General features: G+C 54.5%; 1 protein-coding gene across 3 annotated transcripts in view; it reads right to left on the bottom strand.

Annotated features, from left to right (window-relative positions):
• LOC137346275 (zinc finger SWIM domain-containing protein 1-like) overlaps positions 1-20559 on the bottom strand; it is a 66278-nt gene that overhangs the window by 30827 nt on the left and 14892 nt on the right. For all 3 annotated transcript variants that reach the window (XM_068009740.1, XM_068009742.1, XM_068009741.1), the window contains exon 2: positions 5267-5381. The gene's annotated coding sequence lies outside the window, so the exon portion shown is untranslated. The remainder of the gene's footprint in view (positions 1-5266; positions 5382-20559) is intronic.

Below are 20559 nucleotides of genomic sequence, written 5' to 3'. Positions count from 1 at the left end.
TCATAGGTGAGGAAGCCAAGATACCTCGACAGGGCAAGGCGTGTGCCAAATGTGGTCGAATGCACCAGCCAAGACATGTGGTCTAACAGGGCAGTGGGCAAGACTGTCAGAAGGTCTGGCAATAAAGTAGTCGTCAGAGCCACAGCAAGCCACAGTTCAATGAGAAACAGGCACTGCCTAGTGGAAGAAACAGAAGGGTTCTCCAAATATCAGTGTAAACACAGCATGTCCATGAAGTCGGTAAGGACCTGGACAGCAGAGAAGGCACTGAAAGTGAACAAGTCTTTCACACGGTGACTGTCGCAAACCACAAGAATGCCACACAGCTGGAAGCGATTCACGTTTGGGCATATGATTTCAATTGACAAGAGTGGCAAACACAAGCTGTGACTAAAGATTGATCCTGGGGCGAGCTCCAACATTTTACCTCTTCCAATACTAAAGCACACATATCTGGCGAAATGGGAATCTATGCTACAGGTAACAAGAGCTAGACTTACTGCACATAATGGTTCACCAATATGCTGCATGGGAGCCTTGACGTTGGAGTGTAGATATGGACATACAGCCTGGTCACACAAGTCTTCTATGTTGTTGACACCAAGGGCCCAGCAGTAGCAGGACTACCAGCATGTAGTGAACTCCAGATCATGACCATTCACAAAATCAATAGTGTGCCAGTGCTACACAACCAAGGTAAATGTAATCCCACTGAGTCCACTCAGGATTTACAACAGAAGTACCGGACGGATCTGAAACCGTGGGCAGCTTTAGAGGAGATACTGTTCTTCATTTGAAAGACGACACAGTTCCCTCCATAGATCCACCACAGAAATGCAGTGTCCACATAAAGGACAAGCTAAAAGCTGAGCTGGACATGATGGAATGAGAAGGGAATATTGGCTGTGTTCAGCAGCACACTGATTGGTGCAGCTCGAAAACCACCTTGACCAAGAAAGATAGTAACATCAAAGTATGTCTTGATCCTAAAAGATTGAATGCAAAATCCTGCTGCAGCTGGAAATCTGAAATAAAAACAGGAAGTGCTGGAAATACTCAGCAGGTCTGGCAGCATCTGTGGAGAGAGAAGCAGAGTTAATGTTTCAGGTCTTTCACCACCCTGCTCTCAAGTCTACATTTCAGTCCTTGGCCTGCTGCAGTGTTCCAGTGAAGCTCAACACAAGCTCGAGGAACAGCACCCCATCTTCCAATTAGGAACTTTATAGCCTTCTGGACTCAACATCGAGTTCAACAATTTCAGACCACGATCTGGTCTTAAATTTGTTTTTCATGTTTTTGCTTTTGGACAGAGTAGTTCATTAATCTGCCATTAACACTCTGGACAAATGCTTTGTCTTTTACTACAACCACTCCCTTCGCCTTTTATTTCATGACATATTTGCCATTTAATCTCTCCCATCCTCCGCCCCATCACGGACTTTCCCTTTTGTTTTTCTTTCCACTCCCCCGCTTCACTTGCTCAATTACATTTCTAACTTTTGCCCGTTCTGATAAAAAGTCATTGACCTGAAATGTTAACTCTGCTTCTCTCTCCACAGATGCTGCCAGATCTGCTGAGTATCTCCAGCACTTACTGTTGCCATTATCCTAGAAGATTGAACTGAGCACTCAAAAGATGTCCTCACAAAATTCCTACTTTGGAAGACTTAAATCCAAGATTTGCAAGAGCCATGTTTTTCTTGACGCTAGACGCAAAACATGGATACTGGTCAGTCCACCTTTCTGAAGGTTCACAGGAGCTAACACTATTTGGAAGATATTGGTTTCCATTTGGTCTGTCAATAGGTCAAGACCTGTTCCAACAGGATATGGATCACATTAGTGAAAAAGATGTGTTTGCATTGCAGAAGACACAGCAGTCATGGGAAGTACTAAAGAAGAGCACGACAAGAATCTTCACATCTTAATGGAAAACAGCCAGAAGAGAAGCTCTCGTATTCAATAACAATATATGAGCTATTAATGTATGAACCACATCAACTCTTTCAGCTCAATCTACTCCAATACAGCGATCCGACCTGATCCCAGTAAGATTCAAGATATACAATCAATGTCTATTCAAGACAAGGAAGATTTACAGAGATGTTTGGATCTATTCAGTTTTCTAGCACCGTATATCTCGAGTTTAGTTGAGAAAGTATCATCACTGTGTGAGCTTCTCTAGAAAGATATGCCATTCTTGTGGCACAAAATTCATCAGTACGCTGAATTCATTCCATTCGCTGAAACAGTCTCTTCCGACAGAAGCATGTCTGTAATATTATGACCCGGGAAATGAAACTACACTTCAGGTAGATGCTTCACAAAAGGGTCTTGGTCCATGTCTATTACAGGAAGGTAGACCAATTGCATTTGGCTCCAAAGGTTTGTCACCCACTCAGGCAAATTATTTGAACATAGAATGGGAAACATTAGCGTTAGTATTTGGTATTACAAGATTTCTATTAGGCAAACTTTTTGTTGTCGAGACAGATCACAAGCCGTTGGCAATGATTTGGCGAAACCCACTCACTAGCGCGCACCTGGACTACAAAGGCTATTCATTAAGCTGCAAGGGTACAACTGCGAGGTTCGATATAAACCTGGAAACCTCATGATTACATCTGATACACGGAGCAGATTACCCAACCCCAAGAAACGAGAAGACATACCGCTAGATGTCCAAGTCGATGCAATCAGTGTAGAGCTAGAAGACGTGTACAATATTGGCCTAATGCGATTTGGACAGAAGAAACATGAAGAGCTCCAAGAAGAGACTTCCAAACATCCTGTTCTAAAGACATTATGGCAGCTCATCAACAGCGGATGACCTGACAGAGTGCAAGAGGTTTCCACAGACCTCAGAACCTTTTGGCCATAACGTGATGAGTTAGGAATATCCAGTCCCATTATTTTTAAGAGGAAGGTAAGTGTTGTTTCCAAAAACACTTCATCAAGATATCCTTACACAATTACATCAAGGTCACATGGGCATTGAACAGTCCAGAGAACATGCACGTGAAACAGTTTATTGGCCTGGAATCAATGGTGACGTAAAGGGATCAGTGAGGATGTGCAATGCATGTGAAGAGCATCAACCAAGCCAGCACAGAGAACCATTTAATCTCATGATGTTCCATCACATCCATGGTCAAGGATAGCCACTGACCAATTATTGTCAAAGGTGATGATTTTCTGTTGGTTACCGATTACTTCTCCAAGTTTCTGATCATTTACCAATTGGGAGATACGTCAAGTGCATTGGTAGCAAACACAATGAGCACAATCTTTACTCTCTTCGGTTCCCCGGAGCAGATAGTATCAGACTTGACTGAAACATACAAGATCCTGAGGGGTTTTGACAGGGTGGATGTGGAAAGTATGTTTCCCCTTGTGGGAGAATCTAGAACTAGGGGTCACTGTTTAAAATTAAGGGGTCTCCCTTTTAAGACAGAGATGAGGAGAATTTTTTTCTCTCAGAGGGTTGTGAGTCTTTGGAATTCTCTGCCTCAAAAGGCAGTGGAAGCAGAGTCTTTGAATATTTTTAAGGCAGAGGTAGATAGATTCTTGATAAACAAGAGGGTGGAAGGTTATCGGGGATCGGTGGAAACTTGGAGTAATCAGTTCAGCCATGAACTTATTGAATGGCAGAGCAAGCTCAAAGGGCCAAGTGGCCTACTCCTGCTCTTAATTCATATGTTCATATCTTCGTATAACGGTCCACAGTACACCAGTAAGCCATTTCAAGATGCGTGTAAAGTGGGCTGTGAATCATGTTACATCGTCCCCATATTATCTGAGGTCAAGGGTTCTAAGAGAAAGGATAGTGCGTACAGTACAGTCATGAATTCTGAAATGCAGAGAAACGAGCCAAGATCTCCAGGTAGCAATGTTACATTTAAAAGTAACACCTCTAGACACAGGACTACCATCCCCAGCAGAGCTCATGTTCAGAAGGCAAGTCAAGACAACTCTTCTGAGTCATCACTTGATAAGATCATTGTCAATCCAAGACAAACTGTTGGACAACCAGGAAAAAATGAAAGTTACACATGATAAGGGTGCAGGTGTGGAGCTACCACCTTTACAGATCAGACAACAAGTCAGAGTGATCCACCTGCAAGAAAAGACGGGGTTCCCTGCAGAAGTGTCCAAGATCTGTAATCAGCCACGGTCATATGAAGTAAGCACCCTAATGGAGCGACGGTGAGAAGGAACAGATGTCAGCTGAAAGAGTTCACCAACAACATCATGCTTTATACTTCTATAGCGTCAACACGTTCACATTCAAATTCTAAGAATGGAGCTAAGAAGAATCGCTGTACAACACTCAAGTGCAAGATGATTGTCAATCCAAATCTAATAGTCAAAAGAAAAGTATTGAAACTCCAAGTCTCAACAAAGTTTCAGAGTTACAAGGTCAGGTCGAGTCGGTAGACCATCTATACATTCCAGAGGCACTTGATTGATGATTATGAGAGTCAATACATTTGTAAATATTGTTCACAAATATCCTATTTCATTATGTACATAGCTTATAATTTATGAAATCTCCATTTCAGGAACAGGGATGTTGTGATATTACTTTAACTGTTTGAGCATGAGTTAACATACTGTTGAATATGTAAATAATTTAGTACACATCATCACAGTGTTAGTCAACAGTCAGCACATGTATCTTAGGGCTCTCCTGTTATTTTGCAGTAAAGAACCCTTTACAACTCACCATTCAGCATCAGATTGTTTGGTATGTTTGTATTGAGAAATCAAGAACACAACATTCAATGTCAGGTCAGGTAAGGTCAGGCCGGACTGGGTGGGGGCGGGGGGACATGGGGTCAGTGTCAGGCCAAGGCAGGGGCACAGGAGTCAGCGTCGGGAGGGGGGTGTTGGGGGGGATGCAACAGTCAGTGTCAGGTCAGGGCAGGGGGCCCAGGAGTCAGCTTCGGGGGGGGGGGGGGGCGGGGGGGAGTGGGGGAGCAAGAGTCAGTGTCGGGCCCAGCCCGTGGGAAGAGTCACTGTCGGGCCGGGCCCGAGGGAAGAGTCAGTGTCGTGCCCGGCCCATGGGAAGAGTCAGTGTCGGGCCCGGCCCATGGGAAGAGTCAGTGTCGGGCCCGGCCCATGTATCACTAGGCATCACCCAGAAACCATTTCCCCTCAGTTCCAGGATCAAGATGCTCAAAATGGCTGCCAGCCAACTGTTTAAGATGGCTGCCCATGTGTCCCTTTGGCTATGCTGAGGAGAGAGGGGGATGGATCCAGTTACCTTATCAAATCCGCAGGTAGATACTGAGGTCAGACAGGGTCTGGTCAGGTACTCGGTGCCCTCACCAGGACTTCTCAACAGCCATCAACACCGAGGAATGTTCGGAATGAGATGTCTGGTGAAAAAGAGAGGGGTCAGACTCATTTACATACATTCAGCTGGACAACACTTACATCGAATTACATAAAATCTACAGCACAGAAACAGACCATTCGGTCCAACTGGTCTATACTGCAGTTTATGCTCCAGATGAACCTCCTTCCACCCCTTTTCATCTCACCCTATCAACATAATTGGGCAGTGCAGTGGTTAGCACTGCAGCCTCACAGCTCCAGCGACCCGGGTTCGGTTCTGGATACTGCCTGTGCGGAGTTTGCAAGTTCTCCCTGTGACCGCATGGGTTTTCTCCGGGTGCTCCGGTTTCCTCCCACATGCCAAAGACTTGTGGGTTGATAGGTAAATTGGCCATTGTAAACAAAAAGAAATTGCCCCTAGTGTAGGTAAGTGGTAGGAGAATTGGGGGAAGGTGGGGATGTGAGAAGGAAAATGGGATTAATGCAGGATTAGTATAAATGGATGGTTGATGGTCGGCGCTGACTCGTTGGGCCGAAGGGCCTGCTTCGGTGCTGTATCTCTCTATAATCTATTCCTTTCTCCTTCATGTGTTTATCCTGCTTCCCCTTAAATATATCTATAGTATTTGCCTCAACTATTCCATGTGGCAGTGAGTGTCATATTCTAACCAACTCTAGGTAAAGAGGTTTCTCCTGTTGGATTTATTGGTGACTATCTTATATTAATGGCCCCTAGTTTTGGACTCGTGTGGACACATCTGTTGATTTAAGCATGAGGTACACCAAACAGGTGACAATATTGCAGCAAAATGGCCAACTCTTACCCCAGTGAGGCTGGAAAGGCCCATGGACTGCAGTGTCAGGGTTGGACTTGTGGAAGTTTCTTTTTCAGCCCATGGAACTTAGGGACATGACCTATGTCAGTGCTCATGCTCCATACGAGCTTCCTCCCACCTCACAGGATATCCTTCTATTCCTTTCCCCCCGCTCACCTGTTTATTTAGCTCACCCTGGTCAGTGCAGGACTGTAACTGATGACGTGAGTATGTGGGACAAATGAGTGTCACACAGGAAACACATCGGCTAACTCGACATTTTCTTCTGGTATGGAATCTTACAGCATAGAAGGGGACCATTCGGCCCGTCCTGTCTGTGCCAGCTCTTTGAATGAGCTGTCCAATTCAGTGCCACACTGCAGCTTTCTCCCCATACGCAGCTAATTACTCCTCATCAAGCACTTGTTCAATTGCCCTTTGAAAGTTCCTATGGAATATGTTTCCACCGCCCTTTCAGGTAGTGCATTCTAGATCTTAACAATATTCAAAGTGAAAACATTTACCGATTATTTTAAAACTATGACCTCTGGTTACCAATCCCCTTGCCAGAAGAAACGGTTTCTCCTGACTTGCTCTGTCAAAACCCCTCATAGTTTTGAGCACCTCTATCAAATCCCCCCTTCTCTGCTCTAAGAACAACCACCCCAGCTTCTTCAATCTCTACACATAACTGAAGACCCTCATCCCTGATCGTGCCCTGGTAAACCTCCTCTGTACCCATTCAAAGGCCCGGGCATCTTTCCAAAAGTGCGGTGCCCAGAACAGTGCACAATACTCCTGTTGAGGCCCAATGTATATTGACACGAATTTGATAAATAAGAACTAGTTCCAACACTGGATCCCAGCAGCTGTCACTTACAGGCAAACAAATACCAGGGCTGATCAGCCCAAGTGCAGCTTATTTAAAAACAACTCGCATTGATATAGCACCTTTAATGTAGTAAATCATCCCACAATGCCTCACAAGGAGGGTCATCAAACAGAATAGGACAACGAGCCATGTAAGGAGATAGTAGGAGAGGTGACCAAAAGCTTGGTCAAAGAGGTAGGTTTTAAGGAGTGCCTTAAAGGAAGAAAACAAGGTAGAGAGGCAGGGAGGTTTAAGGAAGGAAATTCCTGACCTCAAGGCCTTGAATGATTAAAATCGGGGACGCTCAAGAGGCTGAAATTAGAGGAGCGCAGATATCTCGGAGGGTTGTGGGGCTGGAGGAGATTACAGAGATAGGGAGGGGATCCGAGGCCACGGAGAGAATTGAACACAAGAATGAGAATTTTAAAACCTAGGCATTGGCAGACCAGGAGGCAGTGTAGGTCAGCGAGTACAGGGGTGATGGGTGAACAGGACTTGGTGTAAGTTAGGACAGGGGCAGCAGAGTTTTGGATGAGCTGAAGTTTACGGAGGGTGGGAGGTGGGATGATAAAACACAGAAGGAGGTCAGTCAGCCTCCAGCGCCTGTGCTGGCTTTTTGGCAGAGATAATTAATCCCACTCACCTATTCTTTCGGCATTGCCCTGTAATGGATTCTCTTTTGAATGTTAGTACTGAACCTGCGTCCACTGTCCATTCAGACAGTGCATTCCAGGTTACTGCAACTCACTGTGTAACAAATGTTTCCTCATGTAACCTCTACTTACTGACCCTTCAATCACTGAAGTAGCTACTTGAACACCTCTATCAAATCTCCTCTTAAGCCTCTCTGCAGAACAACCCCAGCTTCTCCATCCTCATAACCTCATCCCTTGTACCATTCTAGTAAATCTCCTCTGCACCCTCTCCGAGGCTTTGACATTCTTCCCAAAGTTCGGTGCCCAGAATTGGGGCCTATTCAATGTTAAATAAAGGTTTGGCACAACTTCCTTGCTTTTGTACTCTATTCCTCTATTAATGAAGCCAAGGATCCCATAAGCTTTATTAACAACCTTAAGTAGTTCTGCCACCTGCAAAGATTTGCTCACATACATTAATAGCAGAGTCTGAAGATAAACTGGATGAGGCTTTCAGCAGCCGATGGGCTGAGGCAAGCGCTGTAGACTTGTGCTGCAGAACTAAAGTATGGCTACCCGCCCCGAATCCGAGCAAACCCGACGACATGTGTCGGGCTCGGGTCAGGTCGGGTCTGACATTCAGGCTCGGTTCAGGTCGGGCTGAACGTGGACACACTGCTGCCTTGTTCAAGGAGGGAAGTCATCTTCAAAATTAACTTTATTGCGGTAGTCGGGTCGGGTCAGGCATGGGAAAATATCAAAGGACTCGGGCCCGGGTTAGATGTGGTCAGATCGGGCCTGGGTCAGGTTTCAATTTCACACCCGAGCAGGCCTTTATCCAGAAGTAGCCATGCCCCTAGCCAAGCTGCTCCAGTGCAGTGACAACGCTGGCATCTACCCAGCAATGTGGAAAACTGCCCAGCTATGTACGGTCAGCAAAAAGCAGGATAAATCCAAGCCAGCCAATTCCCGCCCCATCAGCCTGCCTTCAATCATCAGCAAACCGATGGATGGTTTCATCGACAGTGCTATCAGGCAGCATTTACACAGCAATGACCTGCTCGCCAATGCTCAGTTTGGGTTTTGCAAGAACACTTGGCTCTAGACCTTATTACAGCCTTGGTCCAAATATCAACAAATGAGCTGAATACAAGAAGTGAAGTGAGAGTGACTGCCCTGGACAACAAGGCAGCATTTGACCGAGTCAGGCATCAAGGAGACCAGGCAAGATTGAAGTCAAAGGAGATAAGGGGGAAAACTCTCTGCTGGTTGAAATCATATCTAGCGCAGGTGGTCCTGGTTGGAGACCAATCAGCTCAGCCCCAGGACATCACTGCAGGAGTTCCTCAGGGTAGTGTCCTAATCCCAACCAACTTCAGCTGCTTCATCAATCCCTCCATAAGGTCAGAATTGGGGATGCTCGCTGATGATTGCACAGTGTTCAGTACCATTCACAACTCCTCAGATCCATATGCAGCAAGACCTAGCCAACATTCACGCTTAGGCTGATAAGTGGTAAGTAACATTCGTGCTACATAAATGCCAGTCAATGACCATCTCCAACAAGAGAAAATGTAATCATCGCCCTTTGACATTCAACAGCTTACCATCACTGAAGCCCCACCATCAACATCCTAGGGGTTATCATTGACCAGAAACTGAACTGAACCAGCTATATAGAGTCACAGAGTTATTTACAGTACAGAAGGAAGCCATTCGACCCATCAAGTCTATGCCAGCTCTCCGCGGAGCTATGCAGTCAGTTCCACTCCCCGCTCCATCCCCGTAACCCTGCAAGTCTATTTCTCTCAAGTGGCCATCCAATTTCCTTTTGAAGTCATTGATTGTCTCTGCTTCCACCACCCTTGTGGAGAGTTCCAGGTCATTACCACCCGCTGTGTGAAAAACTGCTTCCCTCACATTCCCCCTGCATCACTTGCTCAAAACCATCTATCTGTGTCCCCTAGTCTTTGTACCATTAGTTAATGGGAACAGTTTTTCCTTGTCAAATTTATCTCAGCCTGTCATAATCTTGTACATTTCCATTAAATCTCCCTTCAATCTCCTTTGTTCTAAGAACAAACCCAGTTTTTCCAACCGGACCTTGTAACTAAAATCCCTGGAACCATTCTGGTAAATCTCCTCTGCATCCTCTCAAGGATCCTCACATCCTTCCTGAAGCATGGTGAACTGGACACAATATTCCAGTCAGGGCCTAACCAAAGCTTTATAAAGGTTCAGCATAACTTCCCTGCTTTTGTACTCAATGCCTCCGTTTATAGCCCAAGATCCCATATGCTTTACTAATCACTCTCTCAATATGTCCCGCCACCTCCAAGATCTATGCACATGCACCCCCAGGTCCCTCTGTTCCTGCACATTCTTTAGAACTGTGCCATTAAGTCTATATTGCCTCTCCATATTCCTTCTGCCAAAATGCATCACCTCACACTTGTCAGTATTAAATTCCATCTGCCACCTCTCTGCCCATTCTGTTAGTCTATGTCCTGTTGGAAGCGGTTCAGGTCATCCTCACTGTTTGCTGCCATCAGCCAATTTTGAGATTCTACTCTGTAGTCCAAGATCCATGTTATTTATATATAGCAAAAAAAGCAGTGGTCCTAGTACTGACCCTTGAGAAATACCACTGTCTACCATCCTCCAGTCTGAAAAGCAATCATTTACTGTGACTCACTGTTTTCTGTCCTTAAGACAATCTTTTATCCAACTGAAAACTGACCCTCCGATTCCATGAGACTCACTTTTGTTAACCAGCCTTTTATGTGGTACCTTATCAAATGTTTTCTTAAAATCCATATAGACATCATCTACCACATTCCCTTCACCACCTTCTCTGTTACTTCATCAAAATTGTAATTAGATTAGCCAGTACTAATTAGATATAAAGCAAGCCTTGTGGCTTGTAACTCACCTCCTGACTCCCCAAAGCCTGTCCACCATCTACAAGGGAAAAGTCAGGACTGTGATGGAATACTCTCCACTTGCCTGGCTGGAAGCAGCTCCAACAACACTCAAGAAACTCAACACCATCCAGGACAAAGCAGCCCGCTTGATTGGCACACCATCCACAAACATTCACTCCCGCCACCACCAATGCACAGGGGCAGCAGTGTGTACCATCTACAAGATGCACTGCAGCAACGCACCAAGGCTCCTTAGACAGCACCTTCCAAACCTGCGACTTCTACCAACTAGAAGGACAAGGGTAGCAAGTGCATGGGAACACCACCACCTGCAAGTTCCCCTCCATGTCACACACCATCCTGACTTGGAACGATATCGCCGTTCCTTCACTGTCAGAGTCAAAAACCTGGAACTCCCTCCCTAACAGGTCTGTGGGTGTATCTACACTACATGGACAGCGGTAGTTCGAGAAACAGCTCACCACCACCTTCTCATGGGCAATTAGGGATGGGCAATAAATGCTGTCCGAGCCAGCAATGCTCACATGCTACAAATAAAAAAAGGACAGGCCATATTTTGTTTGACAACAATCCCATGAAACACACTACATTAATACAAGTTGTTGCTAGATCAAAAGGAAATCTCGAGGAGTGAGGAGGAAAATCTCTGGGATTGGGGATTTCCCTGATTGGAGGAGAATCTCTGGGATTGGGAGAGAGGTGGAATCTCTAGGATTGGGACTGGACTGGGAGGGAAGGGAAGGGAGAATCTGAGATTGGTGAGGGATGGGGGGGAATAACAGTGGCACCAGGAGAAAGGGGGTGTGGATCTGCGGCACTGTGGGAGTGAGGTTGGGCAGAGCTGTGGCACCAGGAAGTGGGGGGGCGGGCAGATCACTGGGCCAGGGCAGTTCTCCAGGGCCTGGAAGGAAGGGGAGAGGGAATCTCCAGGTACAGGGGGGAAAGGAAGGTTGGGGGGTGTGGGGGAAAGAGAATCGCTGCGACCGGGAGGGAAGGGGGGGGAAACTCCGGGGACGTGAGGGAAGGCGGGAGTGGGGGGGAATCTCCAAGGCCGGGAGGGAAGGGGCGGGGAATCTCTGGGGCCGGGAGGGAAGCGGGGTAGGGGTGGGGAATCACTGGGACCTGAAGAGAGGAACAGAAATCTCTGAGACTGGGTAGGGGAGGGGGTGGAATCTCTGGAATGGGGGGCTTGTGGGGAGAATGTCGGACTGGGAAGGACAGGGGAATCTCTGGGACTGGAGGAAGGGAGGAATCAGTGCGATTGGGAGGGATGGGGGCTCTCTGGCATTGGGGGGGAGGGGAGGGGATCTCTGGGATGGCGGTGGGAATCTTGGACTGGGAGGGAGGAGTGAGCCTCTGGCATTGGGAGGGAGGAGTGGGTCTCTAAGCTTGGTATTGGATTGGGAGGGAAGAATCTCTGGGATTGGGAGGGAGTGGCGGAATTACTGGGATTAGGAACGGATGGGGTGGGGAAGGAATCTCTGGGATTGGGACAGAGGAGGTTATTCTTGCGGTTTGGGAGGGGGGATTTCTGGGATTGAGAGAGTTGGAGGAATCATTGGGATTGGGAGGGAGGTGGAAAACTCTGACACTGGGAAGGAGGGAGGGATGGGAGTGATCTCCGGGACTGGGAGGGAGTAGGGGGAGACTCTGGGACCGGGAGCGGAAGTCTCAGGATTGGCATTGGATTGGGTGGGGGAGTAATCTGTGGGATTGTTAGAGAGGGTATTTCTGTGAGGATCTGTGGGATGGGGAGGGTGGGAGAGGATCTGTGGGATGGGGAGGGAGGGGGGATGGGTCTGTGGGATGGGGAGGGAGGGGGGAGATGGATCTGTGGGATGGGGGGGGGATGGATCTGTGGGATGGGGAGGTGGGGGGGATGGATCTGTGGGAAGGACAGGGAGGGGGGGGATGGATCTGTGGGATGGGGAGGGAGGGAGGGGAATCTGTGGGATGGGGAGGGAGGGAGGGAGGGGGAGGATCTGTGGGATAGGGGTAGGGAGGGAGGGGGAGAATTTGTGGGATGGGGAGGGAGGGAGGGGGAGGATCTGTGGGATGGGGAGGGAGGGAGGGGGAGGATCTGTGGGATGGGGAGGGAGGGAAGGAGAGGATCTGTGGGATGGGGAGGGAGGGACGGGGAGGATCTGTGGGATGGGGAGGGAGGGAGGGAAAGGGAGGATCTGTGGGATGGGGTGGGAGGGAGAGGATCTGTGGGATGGGGAGGGATGTGGGGGATGGATCTGTGGGATGGGGAGGGAGGGGGGGGGATGGATCTGTGGGATGGGGAGGGAGGGGGGGGGATGGATCTGTGGGATGGGGAGGGAGGGGGGGGGATGGATCTGTGGGATGGGGAGGGAGGGGGGGGGATGGATCTGTGGGATGGGGAGGGAGGGAGGGAGGGAGGGAAAGAATCTGTGGGATGGGGAGGGAGGGAGGGGGAAGGATCTGTGTGATGGGGAGGGAGGGAGGGGGAGGATCTGTGGGATGGGGAGGGAGGGAGGGGGAGGATCTGTGGGATGGGGAGGGAGGGAGGGGGAGGATCTGTGGGATGGGAGGGAGGGAGGGGGAGGATCTGTGGGATGGGGAGGGAAGGGGGGGGGGGGAGGATCTGTGGGATGCGGGGGGGGGAGGGAGGGGGAGGATCTGTGGGATGGGGAGTGAGGGAGGGAGGGTGAGAGGGGGATGATCTGTGGGATGGGGAGGGAAGGGGGGGGGGGGGGAGGATCTGTGGGATGCGGGGGGGGGGAGGGAGGGGGAGGATCTGTGGGATGGGGAGTGAGGGAGGGGGAGGATCTGTGGGATGGGGAGGGAGGGAGGGGGAGGATCTGTGGGATGGGGAGGGAGGGAGGGGGAGGATCTGTGGGATGGGGAGTGAGGGAGGGTGGGAGGGGGAGGATCTGTGGGATGGGGAGTGAGGGAGGGTGGGATGGGTGAAGTGAGGGAGGGTGGGAGGGGGAGGATCTGTGGGATGGGGAGGGAGGGTGGGGGAGGATCTGTGGGATGGGGAGGGAGGGAGGGGGAGGATCTGTGGGATGGGGAGTGAGGGAGGGTGGGAGGGGGAGGATCTGTGGGATGGGGAGTGAGGGAGGGTGGGATGGGTGAAGTGAGGGAGGGTGGGAGGGGGAGGATCTGTGGGATGGGGAGGGAGGGTGGGGGAGGATCTGTGGGATGGGGAGTGAGGGAGGGTGGGAGGGGGAGGATCTGTGGGATTGGGAGGGAGGGACGGAGGGGGAGGGTCTGTGGGATGGGGAGGGAGGGGGAGGATCAGCGGGATGGGGAGGGAGGGAGGGGGAGGATCTGCGGGATGGGGAGGATCGGTGGGATGGGAGAGAATCTGTGGGATGGGGAGGGAGGGAGGGGGGAGAAGCTGTGGGATGGGGAGGGAGGGAGGAGGAGGATCTGTGGGATGGGGAGGGAGGGAGGAGGAGGATCTGTGGGATGGGAAGGGAGGGGGAGGATCTGTGGGATGGGGAGGGAGGGAGGGAATGAGGGGGGGGAGGGTGAGGGAGGATATGTGGGATGAGGACGAGGGGAGGAGGAGGATCTGTGGGATTGGGTGGGAGGGGGAGGATCTGTGGGATGGGGTGGGAGGGAGGGAGGGAGGGGGAGAATCTGTGGGATGGGGTGGGAGGGGGAGGATCTGAGCGAGGGGGAGGGAGAAGGAGGATCTGTGGGATGTGGAGGGAGGGGGAGGATCTATGGGATGGGAAGGGAGGGAGGGAGGGAGGGGGAGGATCTGTGGGATGGGGAGGGAGGGGGAGGATCTATGGGATGGGGAGGGAGGGAGGGGGAGAATCTGTGGGAGAGGGAGGGAGGGAGGGGGAGGATCTGTGGGAGGGGGAGAATCTGTGGGATGGGGAGGGAGGGAGGGGGAGGATCTGTGGGATGGGGAGGGAGGGAGGGGGAGGATATGCGGGATTGGGATGGAGGGAGGGGGAGGATCTGTGGGATGGGGAGGGAGGGAGGGGGAGGATCTGTGGGATGGGGAGGGAGGGAGGGGAAGGATCTGTGGGATCGGGAGGGAGGGAGGGGGAGGATCTGTGGGATGGGGAGGGAGGGAGGGAGGGGGAGGATCTGTGGGATGAGGGGAGGGAGGGAGGGGGAGAATCTGTGGGATGGGGAGGGAAGGAGGGGGAGGATCTGTGGGATGGGGAGGGAGGGAGGGGGAGGATATGCGGGATTGGGATGGAGGGAGGGGGAGGATCTGTGGGATGGGGAGGGAGGGGGAGGATCTGTGGGATGGGGAGTGAGGGAGGATCTGTGGGATGGGGAGGATCTTTGGGATGGGGAGGATCTGTGGGATGGGGAGGGGGAGGGAGGATCTGTGGGATGGGGAGTGAGGGAGGGTGGGGAGGGAGGATCTGTGGGATGGGGAGTGAGGGAGGGTGGGAGGGGGAGGATCTTTGGGATGGGGAGGAGGGGGAGGATCTGTGGGATGGGGAGGGGGAGGGAGGATCTGTGGGATGGGGAGGGGGAGGGAGGATCTGTGGGATGGGGAGGGGGAGGGAGGATCTGTGGGATCGGGAGGGAGGGAGTGGAAGGATCTGTGGGAGGGGGAGGATCTGTGGGATGGGGAGGGAGGGAGGGGGAGGATCTGTGGGATCGGGAGGGAGGGAGTGGAAGGATCTGTGGGAGGGGGAGGATCTGTGGGATGGGGAGGGAGGGAGGGGGAGGATCTGTGGGATGGGGAGGGAGGGGGAGGATCTGCGGGATGGGGAGGGAGGGAGGGAGGGGGAGGATCTGTGGGATGAGGAGGGGGGGAGGGGGAGGATCTGTGGGATGAGGAGGGGGGGAGGGGGAGGATCTGTGGGATGAGGAGGGGGGGAGGGGGAGGATCTGTGGGATGAGGAGGGAGGGAGGGAGCGGGAGGATCTGTGGGATGAGGAGGAAGGGAGGAGGAGGATCTGTGGGATGGGAAGGGAGTGGGAGGATCAGTGGGATGGGGTGGGAGGGAGGGAGGGGGAGGATCAGTGGGATGGGGAGGAGCTGCGGGATGAGGAGGGAGGGGGAGAATCTGCGGGATGAGGAGGGAGGGGAGGGGGAGGATCAGTGGGATGGGGTGGGAGGGAGGGAGGGGGAGGATCTGCGGGATGGGGTGGGAGGGAGGGAGGGGGAGGATCTGCGGGATGGGGAGGAAGGGAGGGGGAGGATCTGTGGGATGGGGAGGAAGGGAGGGGAGGATCTGTGGGATGGGGAGGGAGGGAGGGGGAGGATCTGTGGGATGGGGAGGGAGGGAGGGGGAGGATCTGTGGGATGGGGGGGTGAGGGAGGGAGGGTGGAAGGGGGATGATCTGTGGGATGGGGAGGGAAGGGGGGGAAGGATCTGTGGGATGGGGGGGTGAGGGAGGGAGGGGGATGATCTGTGGGATGGGGAGAAAGGGGGGGGAGGATCTGTGGGATGCGGGGGGGGGGAGGGAGGATCTGTGGGGGAGGGTAGGGGAAGATCTGTGGGATGGGGAGGGAGGGAGGAGGAGGATCTGTGGGATGGGAAGGGAGAGGGAGAATCTGTGGGATGGGGAGGGAGGGAGGGGGAGGATCTGTGGGATTGGGTGGGAGGGGGAGGATCTGTGGGATGGGGTGCGAGGGAGGGAGGGGGAGGATCTGTGGGATTGGGTGGGAGGGGGAGGATCTGTGGGATGGGGTGCGAGGGAGGGAGGGGGAGAATCTGTGGGATGGGATGGGAGGGGGAGGATCTGTGGGATTGGGTGGGAGGGGGAGGATCTGTGCGAGGGGGAGGGAGGGGTGAGGGAGAAGAAGGATCTGTGGGATGTGGAGGGAGGGGGAGGATCAATGGGATGGGAAGGAAGGGAGGGAGGGAGGGGGAGGATCTGTGGGATGGGGAGGAAGGGAGGGGGAGGATCTGTGGGATGGGGAGGAAGGGAGGGGAGGATCTGTGGGATGGGGAGGGAGGGAGGGGGAGGATCTGTGGGATGGGGAGGGAGGGAGGGGGAGGATCTGTGGGATGGGGAGGGAGGGAGGGGGAGGATCTGTGGGATGGGGGGGTGAGGGAGGGAGGGTGGAAGGGGGATGATCTGTGGGATGGGGAGGGAAGGGGGGGAAGGATCTGTGGGATGGGGGGGTGAGGGAGGGAGGGGGATGATCTGTGGGATGGGGAGAAAGGGGGGGGAGGATCTGTGGGATGCGGGGGGGGAGGGAGGATCTGTGGGGGAGGGTAGGGGAAGATCTGTGGGATGGGGAGGGAGGGAGGAGGAGGATCTGTGGGATGGGAAGGGAGAGGGAGAATCTGTGGGATGGGGAGGGAGGGAGGGGGAGGATCTGTGGGATTGGGTGGGAGGGGGAGGATCTGTGGGATGGGGTGCGAGGGAGGGAGGGGGAGGATCTGTGGGATTGGGTGGGAGGGGGAGGATCTGTGGGATGGGGTGCGAGGGAGGGAGGGGGAGAATCTGTGGGATGGGATGGGAGGGGGAGGATCTGTGGGATTGGGTGGGAGGGGGAGGATCTGTGCGAGGGGGAGGGAGGGGTGAGGGAGAAGAAGGATCTGTGGGATGTGGAGGGAGGGGGAGGATCAATGGGATGGGAAGGAAGGGAGGGAGGGAGGGGGAGGATCTGTGGGATGGGGAGGGAGGGGGAGGATCTATGGGATGGGAAGGGAGGGAGGGTGAGGATCTGTGGGATGGGGAGGGAGGGGGAGGATCTGTGGGATGGGGAGGGAGGGAGGGAGGGGGAGAAACTGTGGGAGAGGGAGGGAGGGAGGGGGAGGATCTGTGGGATGGGGAGGGAGGGAGGGGGAGGATCTGTGGGATGGGGAGGGAGGGAGGGGGTTCATCTGTGGGATGGGGAGGGAGGGAGGGGGAGGATCTGTGGGATGGGGAGGGAGGGAGGGGGATCATCTGTGGGATGGGGAGGGAGGGAGGGAGGGGGAGAAACTGTGGGAGAGGGAGGGAGGGAGGGGGAGGATCTGTGGGATGGGGAGGGAGGGAGGGGGATCATCTGTGGGATGGGGAGAAAGGGGGGGGAGGATCTGTGGGATGCGGGGGGGGAGGGAGGATCTGTGGGGGAGGGTAGGGGAAGATCTGTGGGATGGGGAGGGAGGGAGGAGGAGGATCTGTGGGATGGGAAGGGAGAGGGAGAATCTGTGGGATGGGGAGGGAGGGAGGGGGAGGATCTGTGGGATTGGGTGGGAGGGGGAGGATCTGTGGGATGGGGTGCGAGGGAGGGAGGGGGAGGATCTGTGGGATTGGGTGGGAGGGGGAGGATCTGTGGGATGGGGTGCGAGGGAGGGAGGGGGAGAATCTGTGGGATGGGATGGGAGGGGGAGGATCTGTGGGATTGGGTGGGAGGGGGAGGATCTGTGCGAGGGGGAGGGAGGGGTGAGGGAGAAGAAGGATCTGTGGGATGTGGAGGGAGGGGGAGGATCAATGGGATGGGAAGGAAGGGAGGGAGGGAGGGGGAGGATCTGTGGGATGGGGAGGGAGGGGGAGGATCTATGGGATGGGAAGGGAGGGAGGGTGAGGATCTGTGGGATGGGGAGGGAGGGAGGGAGGGGGAGGATCTGTGGGATGGGGAGGGAGGGAGGGAGGGGGAGAAACTGTGGGAGAGGGAGGGAGGGAGGGGGAGGATCTGTGGGATGGGGAGGGAGGGAGGGGGATCATCTGTGGGATGGGGAGGGAGGGAGGGGGAGGATCTGTGGGATGGGGAGGGAGGGATTAGGGAGGGAGGGAGGGGGAGGATCTGTGGGATGGGGAGGGAGGAAGGGGGAGGATCTGTGGGATGGGGTGTGAGGGAGGGTGGGAGGGGGAGGATCTGTGGGATGGGATGTGAGGGAGGGTGGGAGGGGGAGGATCTGTGGGATTGGGAGAGAGGGACGGAGGGGGAGGATCTGTGGGATGGGGAGGGAGGGAGGGAGGGAGAGGACCTGTGGGATGGGGAGGCAGGGAGGGGGAGAATCTGTGGGAGAGGGAGGGAGGGAGGGGGAGGATCTGTGGGAGAGGGAGGGAGGGAGGGGGAGGATCTGTGGGATGGGGGAGAATCTGTGGGATGGGGGAGAATCTGTGGGATGGGGGAGAATCTGTGGGATGGGGGAGAATCTGTGGGATGGGGGAGAATCTGTGGGATGGGGGAGAATCTGTGAGATGGGGGAGAATCTGTGGGATGGGAAGGGAGGGGGGGAGAGGATCTGTGGGATGGGAAGGGAGGGGGGGAGAGGATCTGTGGGATGGGGAGGGAGGGAGGGAGAGGATCTGTGGGATGGGAAGGGGGAGGATCTGTGGGACAGGGAGGGAGAGGATCTGTGGGATGGGGGAGAATCTGTGGGATGGGGGAGAATCTGTGGGATGGGGGAGAATCTGTGGGATGGGGGAGAATCTGTGGGATGGGGAGGGAGGGAGAGGCTCTGTGGGATGGGAAGGGAGGGAGGGAGAGAATCTGTGGGATGGGGAGGGAGGGAGGGGGAAGGATCTGTGGGATGGGGAGGAAGGGAGGGGGAGGATCTATGGGATGGGAAGGGAGAGAGGGGGAGGATCTGTGGGATGGGGAGGGAGGGAGGGGGAGGATCTGTGGGATGGGGAGGGAGGGAGGGGGAGAATCTGTGGGAGAGGGAGGGAGGGAGGGGGTGGATCTGTGGGAGGGGGAGGATCTGTGGGAGAGGGAGGGAGGGAGGGGGTGGATCTGTGGGAGGGGGAGGATCTGTGGGATGGGGAGGGAGGGAGGGGGAGGATCTGTGGGATGGGGAGGGAGGGGGGGATCTGTGGGATGGGGAGGGAGGGAGGGGGAGGATCTATGGGATGGGGAGGGAGGGAGGGGGAGGATCTATGGGATGGGGAGGGAGGGAGGGGGAGGATCTATGGGATGGGGAGGGAGGGAGGGAGGGAGGGGGAGGATCTGTGGGATGGGGGGAGGGAGGGAGGGGGAGAATCTGTGGGATGGGGAGGGGGAGGATCTGTGGGATGGGGGATGGGGTGGGAGGGAGGGGGAGGATCTGTGGGATGGGGAGGGAGGGAGGGGGAGGATATGCGGGATTGGGATGGAGGGAGGGGGAGGATCTGTGGGATGGGGAGGGAGGGAGGGAGGGGGAGAATCTGTGGGATGGGGTGGGAGGGGGAGGATCTGTGGGATTGGGTGGGAGGGGGAGGATCTGTGCGAGGGGGAGGGAGGGGTGAGGGAGAAGGAGGATCTGTGGGATGTGGAGGAGGGGGAGGATCTATGGGATGGGAAAGAAGGGAGGGAGGGAGGGAGGGAGGGAGGGGGAGGATCTGTGGGATGGGGAGGGAGGGTGAGGATCTATGGGATGGGGAGGGAGGGAGGGAGGGGGAGGATCTGTGGGATGGGGAGGGAGGGAGGGAGGGGGAGGATCTGTGGGATGTGGAGTGAGGGAGGGTGAGAGGGGGAGGATCTGTGGGATGGGGAGGGAGGGAGGGTGGGAGGGGGAGGATCTGTGGGATGGGGAGGGAGGGAGGGTGGGAGGGGGAGGATCTGTGGGATGGGGAGGGAGGGAGGGTGGGAGGGGGAGGATCTGTGGGATGGGGAGGGAGGGAGGGTGGGTGGGAGGGGGAGGATCTGTGGGATGGGGAGTGAGGGAGGGTGGGAGGGGGAGGATCTGTGGGATGGGGAGGGAGGGGGAGGATCTGTGGGATGGGGAGGATCTGTGGGATGGGGAGGGAGGGAGGGGGAGGATCTGTGGGATGGGGAGGGAGGGGGGGGGAGGATCTGTGGGTTTGGGAGGGAGGGAGGGGGAGGATCTGTGGGATGGGGGAGGATGGGAGGGGGAGGATCTGTGGGATGGGGGAGGATCTGTGGGATTGGGAGGGAGGGAGGGGGAGGATCTGTGGGATGGGGGAGAATCTGTGGGATGGGGGAGAATCTGTGGGATGGGGGAGAATCTGTGGGATGGGGGAGAATCTGTGGGATGGGGGAGAATCTGTGGGATGGGGAGGGAGGGAGGGGGGAGAATCTGTGGGATGGGGAGGGAGGGAGAGGCTCTGTGGGATGGGAAG

This window comes from Heterodontus francisci, chromosome 29, assembly GCF_036365525.1.
Source record: "Heterodontus francisci isolate sHetFra1 chromosome 29, sHetFra1.hap1, whole genome shotgun sequence".
Lineage (NCBI taxonomy): Eukaryota > Metazoa > Chordata > Chondrichthyes > Heterodontiformes > Heterodontidae > Heterodontus > Heterodontus francisci.
Note: the sequence above shows the minus strand (reverse complement) of the source record. Positions and strands in the feature narration are given on the sequence as shown.